Source organism: Salvia hispanica, chromosome 1 (assembly GCF_029641045.1).
Source record: "Salvia hispanica isolate PSC_SH4W2 chromosome 1, Shi_PSC_v1, whole genome shotgun sequence".
Taxonomy (NCBI): Eukaryota; Viridiplantae; Streptophyta; class Magnoliopsida; order Lamiales; family Lamiaceae; genus Salvia; species Salvia hispanica.
In genome coordinates this window covers 23,819,436-23,832,346 of record NC_142692.1, presented here as the reverse complement: position 1 = coordinate 23,832,346, position 12,911 = coordinate 23,819,436, and the positions used below count along the sequence as shown (strand labels likewise).

Sequence of the window (12,911 nt, the reverse complement as noted above, 5' to 3'; positions counted from 1 at the left end):
CATGATCCCCAAGTGAGTGGTCAAAAGATCTAGCTGCTGAGACAGTTTGTCTATTCTATCATCTTCTATAACAGAGGCCACCCTGTATGACTTGTTTCTTTCATTATTCCATCATTCATCAGTGGAAGCTACTCTCTCAATCACTTGCATGTCATCATTCTCCCGTAATTGAAGGAGTGCTCCTCCTGCGCTCCAATTTAGTCCACGCATTGCACCTGGAGTACACCCCCTATAAAAAGTTATGACTTGGTGTCCCGGACTTAGACCATGCTTGGGGCATCTTTTCAGCAGTGTCTTGAATCTAGCCCATGTTTCTCGGATTGTCTATGAGGTTTCATCTGGAACTAGATTATCTCTGCTTTCCTTTTTAGAACTTCGCTGGGTGGGAAGTACTTCTCCAAAAATAAGTCTACCATGGCATCCCAAGTTTTAACAGATCCTGACCCCATGCTGTCGTACCAGTCTCTAGCATCATCTCTCAAGGAAAATGGGAATAGCCTTAATCTGATTTGTTCATCTCTCACCCCATTAAGCTTCACCGTGTTACTGATATGAATAAACTTAGTGATATGCTTGTTGGGATCTTTGTTGGCTTTCCCCACAAAGGCATTAGCCTCGGCCATATTAAGCAATCCTGGCTTGAGCTCAAAATGATTGGCATCGATCCCATCGTTGCCAATTGGTGGGTTCTCCACCTCTCTGTAAGCGTACATGTTTTGCACTGGCACTGTGGCTTGTAGTTCATTTTTTTCTTTAACCTGTTTCACCAAATCTGCAAGTTGTAATTGGAGCTGTTGGACTACCGGATCTGGATGTGGTGCATTGTTCTCTCCGTTGTCCGCCATTGTTATTGCAACAGGAATAGGCGGTTCTCTCTTAAGAGGCGAAATTGAGCGCCTTTGGTTGAGCCTTCTCTGAGCGTTTTTCCTTCGGTTGGATGCTTCGATCTCAGGATCGAATAACTCTAATGGTTGCCCCTTAGAGCGAGTGAGCATACAACCTGAAAAGAAAAACACAAAAGTGAGAATAACTCAAAAAGAAAAGAAAAATAAAGCAAGTAAAATCTAGATTAGTAATCTTAATTTTTATCACGATATTAGGCTATAGTAACACAAAATTGTCCCTGGCAACGGAGCCAAAAACTTGACTCAACTTATTTTTAACACAAGTATACCCGCAAGTGTACGGGGCTAATGTAGCAAATAGTAAGCAAAGAGTATCGTATCCACAGAGACAATGAGTGTCAACCTAATCACCACGAACCAACCTCAACAACTATCTAGATGAATCGGAAAGTTTGGGTTTTCTAAATCTACTTTAAAGAAAGGTAAAAACAATTATAAAACAACTAGAGGACTAAAAGCAAATAAGAAAACGGATGTAGATCAAGGATGAGAAGGGTAGAATCCTACGGGATCGATAACAACTATCCTATGCTCAACTAACTTCCTAACTATGCCAACAAAGGGTCTCAAGGGTTATTAAGCTATCACTAAGGTACAACTATATCTTTTCTCAAAGCATATAATTTGTAGATTGCTACCTAGAACCGAAGTGTCCTTCCTAGAACTAAGATAATAACTCCTAAAAGCTCCTAAGATACTTAGCTTCATTCAAAGGCTCAAATCTGTCGATTATATTGGCAAAGACGTCAACTTCTCTTCTTTCAAATTAAACTACTCACTTCCCAGGTATTGTAGTAAAATCCTTATGCATTTATAAGGTGATCAATCAAATGAATGTATAAGCACAAGAGAAGTCAAAATAACCACATTAGCCAAGGCATAGGAAAAGGAAATCAATTAAACATAAGAATCATTGTATATCCCCCGTAGAACTCTACGAAGGATTTAGCTACTCATGTTCAACACAAAAGTCAAAGAAATATTCAAATAAATATTCAAAAACACTGTTTGAACAAGAATAAAACTAAAAGTAGAAACTCCTAGAATTGGATTGGGCGGATTGGAAGCCTCGTCTTCAATCTTGCGATGAATACTCATCCTCTGCTCGTTCTTCTCTTCTTCCTAGGTGAAAAAGTGGTAGTTTTGGGGTAGGAGGCGTTTCCTAGGCATATATATACCTAAGGTTGACTTTGGGCCCGAAATAAACTGTCGGACGAAGTTGGCGGGTCGCCAGGTTAGGTGTGCATCGAAGCTGGCGAGTCGCCAGCTGCTTACGAAATTTTTCTCGTCTTTTGCTGGCGGATCGCCAGTTTCGTTTGCATGCGAACCTGGCGGGACGCCAGCTATGTCACGGCTCTGAGCAGTCTTGGTAAAACGGCCATAACCTTTTCTACTGAACTCCGATTGAGACGTTTAAGATATCCACGCGAAATTCTTTCGAAGAAGAAGAGAATGGTATGCATTATGTGCGAATTGGACTTCAAAATCTCCAGAAAAGCTATCTCGAACATTGAGCAGCTGCACATCCACATATTTTGTACATTTTTCTGCACATTCTTCACAAAATGGTCAAAATACCAACATAATAGAGAAGTAGCTATAACCATGTCTCAAAGTACACAATATATGATCAAAACCAAGTAAAACTACCCTCTAAAATCATTTAAAATTCAAGTGAATCACATAACTATGTCAATAGCTATTGTGTGAAATGTCAATAATCTTTAAAATTTAAATAAATCCTTAACTGGAAGCAGATGCATGTTCTCTTTCGTTTTTTTCAGTAGCATTGTTGATTTCCCTCTCTGCTGATTCTACCATCGCTAATCAACAAAAAAAAAATCAGCAGAAATCGAATTCAGAAGAAAACAAATCTAGATATGTTTTAATACACTAAAATCGAAGCAATATATTTAAAATTTGAATCAATTTCTTAACCTGAAGAATTCGCTTCAACGACCGCCGATTTGGAATGCCTTTTTCTGGCAATAATTGGTGCTTCAGCTTCAACTATTTCTTCGATCCTCATTTTTGAAAATTAATTGATGTAGAAAACTAAACGAAGTCTAAGATTAGGAGATGAATTGCAATGAAGGGAAGAGAAGATGCAGAATTGTAGAAGAAATCTGGGAGAGAATTCAGAGAAATGTTCGAGAGTTTTGCGGCGTGTTTTGAATACAACTGAAATATTTTAGAACTAAAATTACAAAAATACCCCCCCTGTTGACATAAACCAGACGACGTTGACATCACGCGAAGATTGTGAATGGGTGGCTGAGATTGCATCTCAATTCTCAATTAGGCTCAAAAATCTCAACCTAACAGGACCCTATATATATATATATATATAGGGGTGCACTAGGGTGCCACCATAGTTAAAATAACATCATACCACCAATATAGTCCGTTAGATCTCATTTATGGACGCCTAGGATTAAGTTTCGTGAAAAAACACGTAATATTGTTGTGGTAAACTGCAATATTGTTGTGGTAAGACTGCAATATTCAATGAACAGTACTGCAATCTGGTAACGTAAAATTAGAAATTTCATATTTTACCCCTCCGTGTTTTTACATGTGGCAGCATGACAAGCACACGATTTTCAGATCCAATGGCCTAAAGTGGTGGTATGGTGTTACAATAAAGAGGGTTGTCATCTTAGTACATCCCTATATATATATATATATATGGGCATGTTAGGGTGCCACCACCCCTTAAAATAACACCATACCACCATTTCTAGCCAATCATTTGTACACGTGGACGAATAATAAGCTGCCACGTGGCAAAATAATCTGGAAAAAGACGGGCAGCAATATGTTGGTCTTTATACAACAATTTTTCTTGAACAGTAATATCCGACACACTATACAGCAATCTAAAGATTGCTGTGTAGCGTTTATAATATTGCTGTATAAGCGGTGTCACGGTGTCATTTTAAGAGGGCTTGTCATTTTAACACAAACCTATATATATATATATATATATTGTAATACCCGCACCTTTTTTTTTTCTCTCTCGCCTTTTTATTATCGAACTAAGGATGTGAAGTTCCCAGTTCATGAAGAATTAATGAGACACGAGCTTTTGTTGTGAAATTTAAAACTTCTATTTACAAGTAAAAGCTAAGGAATCAAATGAACTAAGCAATTGGAATTTATTGTAGAATATCATGAATTTTATTTTTCTTCGAGTAGCAGTTCTTCTACATTAACCGATCAACAAATTTTAAAAAACTTCAATACTTAGAACAAGGCTTAACAAATGAACAACTGATAAATCACATGGATCAAGTCCTCAAAGAAAGAAAACATGAATGGAAAGATATGTAAGAAAAAAAAAAGAGTACATTCGGGCCTTTTCTCCAGGCCCGATTTAAGGCCCGTTTCGGGCAGCCGTCGGCCCAATTGGTGAACCCGGGCCCACTCGAAGTGCAGCTGGATGGGAGCTGAGATTCCTCTCACCTGCAAGATAAACACAAGCTTTAGAGGCCTTGAGACAAGAGCAATCAATGGAATGCTTATAAGAGGGAAGGAACAAACCTTCTTTTTCCTTAAAGACCAAGAACTTGCCAAAAAAAAGGGGGGGGGGGGGGTCTCCAGCCTGCAAACCCTTCATAATGCAGCACCTTGGCACAACATCCCCTGCCTCTCTACAATCAAACAACCCCAATTAAGAACTAGTACTAGGTACCCATAAAAATACAAGTTTTGCAGCCATGAAGGAGAGACAATGGGATCACTAAAGGTGAGATTCTCTGCAACATAGCAACAAATGGTACAGCAGCCATTTAAGGCTCACGAGTACACCACAACCAATCTATAAAAATCCCCTCCACAACACATTCAACTCCCTTCTGCATACCATCAAATTTTTCAGCAAAATAGAGAGTAAAGAGTGGCATAACCGAGAGCAACAACAAGGGCAGCCCCATCTTCTTCACTAACATAAGAGGTAACACACAACTCCCCTTATGACTCCTTTTTCATCCATGTAGAAAATCACCACACAACCATGCTTAAGCACAAAGAGGTCACTTACAAATCCACAACCCGGAATCAGTAAGAAGAACAAATACAAGCAAGAACAGAGCACCTCAACATAGAAATCTTAAATAGCATTCTAAATCTTAAATAGAACCAGTAAAGCACTAGCACACTCCTTGCCTTTCTTTGATTTCATGTTTAAGACAAGAAAGTTTAGAGCTTTACAAAATAACGAAACAAGAGGAACAACATGCTGCTGTCTTTTACTCAAACTCAGTAGCCATGCCAACTTAAAATCTCTAATTTCCTTAATCATGAACACAAAAAAAAACCAAGGAATCCACTCATGCTCATACAAATTTTAGCCAAGATCACAACATCACAAATCCCGACATGCTCAAAACTGTGAATCTGAACTAAGACTTAAACTAAGAATTTAAATCGGGACTTAGCTACGAGGAGAGAGGGGCGGCCGGGTGAGCCGCAGCTTGACGGAGAGCTGGATGGCGAGACAGGCAGCGAAGGGCGAGCCTGCAGAGGCCAAAACAGAGGCTGCCTCGCACGATAACACCTCCGACGACGGAGTACAACCACGGCGGTGACCAATCGGCGACGATTTCGCAAGAGAGAGAGGAAACGGAGGAAGGGAAAGGGCGACGCCCCCTCCCTAACCGGGATAGCAGCAGTTTTGTTCCACCGCGTCGGGAGCGGCGAGGCCTCGGCCGTGCGGCGACGGGGGGAAACCCAGCGGCGAGCTCGCCGAAGAGGAAAGAGAGTACGAATGAGTCGAAGGGGAAACCCGACCAGTGAGGAGAAAAGCTAATCCGTGCTGGGGATCCTCGGCGATCGGCGTGGGATCGTCGGAGCGGCGGTCGACGGGCGGCAAGGGAGAGACGCGCCGCCGATTTCCTCTTCAATTTAGGGTTTTGATTTGGGAATTTCTGGTGTGTGATTGAAGAGAGAGAGACCGATAGTTTTGAGAAGGGAAGTGTTTGGGCCTTCCTTTATTTTGTTGTTGGGCTTCTCCTTTTTAATGGTGTTGGGTTGTTTGTTTTATTTGTAAGAGTTTGGGCCACCAATTAAATAAAGTATGGACTAAGAATTTAATTAAATCATGGACTCTCCTACGTTACGGATTAAATAATAGTCCGCTAATTATTTCCACGAGAATAAGTCTAAATTTTCTTTCCGGAATTTAGAATGAGAGCTCAAATGATTAATTTTATGAAATTGTGATGCACTAACGACGAATAGACCTCGAGCCTAAATTTTTCTTAGTACTTAAATAAATGGCTTAGGAGGTAGCACCCTCTAGTTATGCGAGTAATTTTCTCAATTTAATTAAATCTACTGATTTAATTAATATTCAAGAAATCTAGAACTCTTCTAGAAATTTTAAGAAAGAATAAAATGATCACGCACTTAGGATGCATTCATGTTTAAGCATAAGGGATATCTCAAAGTCTAATAAAGTATATTTATGTTATTTACTAAAGGGGCGTCTACGAACGTCGTCTAAAGCCAAGTTAAGGAAATTACGGAAGGAGCGTTAGCTTTTGAGGTGGGCATTTCTTTAAAAATATGAACTTGCCTTTTTATGATGATGAGAAAATTTTGCTACTTAAGTTTTGTCATGCCACTTTATGTTTTTATGGATTACCTATCTGCTTGGCTATGCCAATATATGTTAAATCGAATTCGGGTCCCAGTAGGGCCGCAAACCCTACTCGGACTAGTGTACACATAAGGGGACCGTGAGCTAACAAAAGGGGTTGGCCGGTCCAGTGACCGTCGTGGAATGTGGCCACATTCCCGGTTCACACAATGTTCAGATATGGTAGATCTATGTCATATGATTGCGCAATCAACTTTATGAAATGAAAAGGATTTTAGTGACACGGGCCTTTCAAGTTAAAACCCCGTGTTCACTCAACGGGCTGACAAAACTCTTTATGAAAATTATATTTTGACAATGTGCCCACTGAGTATATCAAATACTCAGCCCTGCATGTTTTTTTTCTAATGTGCAGGTTGAACGTGGACGGGCAGGCGATGGTGTTGGGAGTAGATCCTCAAATAAGTCAATAGGTAGCCCAGGGTAGTATGTCTCCATACATACTACCTTGTCTTGGACATTTCCGCTGTGATAAGATTTTAAAATAAGAATTTGTGAACCCAGGAAGCACTCTGATTTTATGTTGTCCTAATTCACTTTCGCCTTTGAGACTATTATCCTAGTTTTCATCTTATAAATCATGTTTATTCCATCCCTTTGGTTCTAAGGTGTTATTTAAATCACGTTTAGATGCTGTCATTACCATATAGGAAGTTTGTGGTCGTGACAGAGTGGTATCAGAGCACCGTTCTTTCGCTCTGGACCCAAGAACCTTCTTTTCAAGCCTTAGTCTAGAATAATAGTACTAGACTAGAATAGTACTAAAATGGAAAGCTTAAAGGGACCCAACACCTCGACTCGTCACGTTCAACTACAGCAATGAGGTAAGAAAGAAGTTCTTACCAGGAAATTTTCAGTTATTCATGAAAGAACTTGATAAAAGGAAAAATGATTTCTTTCTGAAGATATTGTGAAAACATTCAAGGTTTTCAAGGAAAAGCATATAAATTCCAATTTTTCTATGAACTATGGAATTTCAAGTTAAAATGTTAAGCATAAGGATGTCTTGAGACAAATGCTAAAGTATTATTAATTACGCATGCTCGATTATGTGAAGTATGATAGATTAAGAATTTTCTTTTTTTGAAAGTTACGAAATGACTAATGCATGCGAACATAGTATGCCTAAGAAGTACATTAGGCTGAACGCTCTTGAACAGTGATATAAGTTGATGACTTCCTTTCCGCTTGCCTAAGCGATAAAGCGAACAAGTATATGCAAGTTAGGGCAAAATCCTAATTTTGTTTTAAAAATGAGGAGATACAGGTGAATGGGTCTAAAGTGGAACCCACACCTTTTCCTCTACCATATGTCTTGACGAGACCACAATCCATGATGTTGTAATTGGAACAATTCCAAATGTACAATAATGAACCTAACAATTTATAAATAACCCATCTATTCTTAGATGGTAACGATCACACGAGATACGAGAAACTACCTACGGCATGGGCGTCTGTTAAACGTTTTAAATGATGAGAACAACATGAAGTACCCTTTGTCTTCATGAACTCAATCATAACCAAAATGAGCGTACCCTCGGTTCAGTAAAGGAGGTGTATCCTTACACGAAAAGATATCGTACCTATGATCTAATTAAGTGATCCAGTCTTGCGTAGCAAGTCAAGGAGGCTACGCGATCTAGAAACAATGCTTATAGCACGTTGTGAAGCACGATGGAGAGTGCAATATTCTACGAGAAGGACCGCTCTGACTTATCGAGAACATTATGAAAATATGACCTTCAACGGAAGTTATTAGTTATAACACCAGGAATCCTAGCTTGGAATGTACGGTTTCCTAGAACGCTCTGATCATGTTCGAGCCCCGAAAGAACAAACAAGAAAGTGTCACATAACTGGAACAAATGATTATGGCCAACAGTACTTACTTGGATTCCCATCGATATCTTTCTATGAACCTCCTTAATGAAAATGCCCTCGTCTACTCTAGACTCCAGATTGACTCACATTTATACAAGTAATGCCTCACTTTTTCCTTTCCTATGAAAGTTGTGACTCCCTTCTAGTTGTTGGCTATAAAAGTTGAGCTCATTATTCAGAAAATGTAAAGTGTTGACTTCTTAAGCCCCGGTCATAAACCTTCGATTCTAAAGTTTCTTACAACCATGCCCTTCAAAATAAACTCATTTTGAACATCCTTAACAAGGGTGTATTACCGTCTATTTAAGATTTTTGATTGACTCATGTTTTTGCAAGTAATAAGTCGCTATCATTTTTTTTTTTTCAACGAAAGTAGTGACTCACTTTCAAATCCTAAATTCAGAAGAACTCATATGTTCTCAATTATCTTTGTTGGTTGTTGTCTCCTACGCCCCATCATTTATAAGATCAATATCCTGGTTTCTTTAACTCTCACGATATAACTTCACCCTTAAGTTGCTTATTGTTCAGAAATTTCTCCTCTGAGAATGGCATATTAAGTGGGACTTTGGTTCACCTCCTTATTTAGCAACCATATTTGTGACTATTTCATTCTTATAGGGGTGAAAACTCTTTTTAGCTCAGTCCCACTACATGTATTGTTTCTAGCTCATGATTTCTTTCTGAAACACTGAGTTAAGGCTAATGTATTGCATTTTCCTTGATGGTAGTTGACTTCTCCAAAAATATTTCTTTCACCTTGGTCACTACGGTGAATCCATTGATGTACTTCCATGATTTCCACATTATGATGTTGGTAAACCATGATCAACGTTAATTCATGGCAATTGTTTACATTTCTAAACCTTCCTGCGTCTAATCATCTGAGGTCTTGACATGTTGAAACCATCATCCTTAATGTCCAGATCTAGTCAATTTGAACGGACAATTGAACTATCTTATTTGACAGCTTACTATGGAAATTGAGAGTTAATACAGTATCATCTTATTCTCATGACCTACCTCATGTTCTTTCAAGCTCCCATCAGAAGTGGATTCACAAATTCAATGGGTTTAATTATTTGAAACCATTTGAACTTTGAAGTTCTTTGAATGGATACGATAAGTTATATTGAACTTAGTATTTTCCTTCAAAATCAATTTTCACGATTTAATGATGAAAATTCATAAGAGTCGAACAAGAGATGTTATTCTTGTCCCCTTTGATATTATGGAGACCTTCAAATTTTCAATCATGCTCCTTCTATGTTTCCTATCCAAGTTAAGACTGTTAGATTAATCTTCAAGTTCTTGATATAAGACTCTCGAGAAATGCATAGCCTTAATTTCTCTCAGATACGTATGATAAATAAGTTCATGTTGACACCCGTGTAGAAAATGATACACCAACCAGAGGCGTCGCATAATCGCCAACACGAAACATTTAATATTTCACATATACGCACCGCTTGTAACAAGCTGGTAAAAGATCGAATATTATGATATTAGGATAGGTAATTAGGCTTAAGCAGAGAAATGTTAAGGAATATATATGGATCAAATGATTTTTGGCGATGAAGAAGTTCATAAATACAAGTGTGTAATGGATCGAAATGCTTATTAGAAGTAAGATAAGTGAGCCACAAGAAATGAAGACTCAATCATGGATATGTAGTGAAAATCATGAAGAAAATGCGATTTCATTCGTCGTTTATGTTCGATGAAACTAATTCCATCAACCAGAGAGATTCGTCTGATAGTTGGCCAGGAAGAGCCACAGGTTGGAGAGACATTGGAGAAAAAGAACGAGTGATAGCACCATTACCCTCACCATCCCTGCTACGGGAGGAGAGAAATCAAAGTGTTCTATAAAGAGTTATCGCGAGAGAACAGATATGGAGTCCTACAATGTGGAGTAAGGAAAAATGTTAGTAACAAAATTCGAAGAAGTATTCTATGATATTCCACACCGTCGATTAAGCGATCCAAAAGCAGGAAAAGACGATAGAGTTTTGTGTTAATCTAGACATAAGATCTAGATCATCGTGGAAAGTCATGTTAGATTATCTTACTACGAATCGCTCAGTCGAACAAATGGGCATAGAGCCAGCAATGTTTGGGGCAGTAAGCCAACACCTCCACTCTACTATTCCTGTATTCGAGGATAAATATAATTAAAACGAAGTTTGTACTAAATTATGAAAAAAATGGATCACGACCGGCAAAAAAAAAGTATCCTTAAGACTACGAAAAGTAGACTACCCCAGCTATGTAGAAGGTTATGAAGTCTAATTTGCTAGCCCTATGACTATAATTACGATCGATGCAAGCATTAGGGAATTCCGTATGTGACGATGAAGCTTAAGATGAGGAATGGCTTCACCAGTCATAGAAAATAAATTAATCAATGGATGACTTGAATCAGCCTCAGTATCAAAGGAAGGCACCATACGGAATGACGCCTAACGAGTGAGAAGAACTAAAGATACAGTTCCGAGAACTAAAGATACAGTTCCGAGAACTACTAGACCTGGGTTTCATCCGACCCAGTGTGTACGACCATGAGGTACACCAGTACTCTTCGTGAAGAAGAAGGACGGAACACTGAGAATTTGTATCGACTACAGAGAGTTGAACAAGCTGACGCTCAAGAACAAGTATCCTCTACCAAGAATTGATGACCTTTTTGACCAACTTCGAGGGGCTGGTGTATTCTCGAAAATGGATTTGAGATCAGGCTATCACCAACTGAAAGTCCGACGTGACGATGTACCCAAGACGGCGTTCCGCACTAGATACGGCCATTACGAATTCACTGTGATGCCTTTCGGGCTTACAAATGCCCCGGCCGTGTTCATGGACTTAATGAACCGCCTGTTCCACCCATATTTGGACAAGTTCGTCCTAGTCTTTATAGATGATGTACGCATCTACTCGAAGAACGAGAAGGAACACGAGGAACATTTGAGAACCACCTTAGAGACGTTGAGAGCCGAGAAGCTCTATGCTAAGTTTAGCAAATGTGAGTTCTGGCTCAATGAGGTGAACTTCCTAGGACACATAATAACGGCAGAAGGGATCCGAGTGGACCCTGCAAAAGTGGAAGCAGTACAACGTTGGCAGTCACCGACAACACCTAGTGAAATTCGAAGTTTCTTAGGTTTAGCTGGATATTATCGGAGGTTTATTGAAGGATTTTCTAAAATAGCCAGACCACTGACTCAACAGCTCAAGAAAGGAGCCAAGGTCAATTGGACGCCGGAGTGCGAAGTAAGCTTCCAACTATTAAAAGAAAAGTTGACCACCGCACCAGTCCTAGCCGTGCCAGCACCAGAAGCAGGCTATGTAGTGTACACCGATGCTTCAAAGATCGGACTTGGATGCGTATTGATGCAGAATGGCAAGGTGATCGCATACGCGTCACGCCAACTCAGGCCACACGAGCTAAATTACCCCACTCATGATCTGGAATTAGCAGCAGTGGTACATGCCTTGAAGATTTGGAGACATCACCCCTACGGGGTTCGAGGTGAGATCTTCACGGACCACAAGAGCCTTAAGTATTTTTTCGAGCAGAAGGATTTGAAAATGCGACAACGCAGATGGCTCGAATTAGTCAAGGATTATGACTGTGGTATAAACTACCACCCAGGCAAGGCGAATGTAGTGGCAGATGCCTTGAGCAGGAAAACTATACCCCAAGTGGCCACCTTCCTCACACAAAATGAGGAACTTATACGGGAATTCGCTAACATGCGATTAGAGGTAGTAAGAGCACCAGAGACGGTGGAAAGTAGAATCGCCACTCTAGTGATTGAGCCAGACTTAAGAGCCAGAATTGTTGAGGCTCAAAGGAGTGATGAAGCATTAGAGAAATTTTCGACTTAAAGTGAGGACGGGAAAAGAGGTGAGTTACCACGAAGAAGGAGATAACGCCCTCACGTTTGAAGGAAGATTATGTGTGCCCAATGATGAGACTCTCAGGAATGAGATCATGAGCGAAGCTCACGAAACACCCTATGCTGCCACCCAGGAAGTACAAAAATGTATCAAGATATGAAGAAACAGTTTTGGTGGGGTGGCATGAAGAGGAGCATAGCGTCGTTTGTAGAAAGGTGCTTAGCATGCCAACAAGTGAAGGCTCTACATCAACGACCCTATGGGAAATTGCAACCCCTAGAAATTCCAATGAGGGAATACTGCTATTTGGGTGATTATAGATCGCCTCACCAAGAGCGCCCACTTTGTACCAGTTCGTATCACTTACGGATCGGACAAGTTAGCTCAGATCTATGTGCAGGAGATCATACGATTACATGGAATACCGGTGGCGATCACATTAGACCGTGATCCAAAATTTACTTCTAGATTTTGGATAAGCCTGCAGCAAGAGTTAGGCACCAGACTGAATTTCAGTACGGCATTCCATCCACAGACTGATGGGCAGTCCGAGAGGACAA

General features: G+C 39.9%; 1 long non-coding RNA gene across 1 annotated transcript; it reads right to left on the bottom strand.

Moving 5' to 3' along the window:
* Nucleotides 1–4,044: 4,044 nt before the first annotated feature.
* On the bottom strand, nucleotides 4,045–5,893 carry LOC148933482 (uncharacterized). The gene is made up of 2 exons (XR_016134350.1): nucleotides 4,449–5,893; nucleotides 4,045–4,370 (listed from the first exon to the last, which is right to left on the bottom strand). It is a non-coding gene; the product is annotated as an uncharacterized LOC148933482 (long non-coding RNA).
* Nucleotides 5,894–12,911: the final 7,018 nt, after the last annotated feature.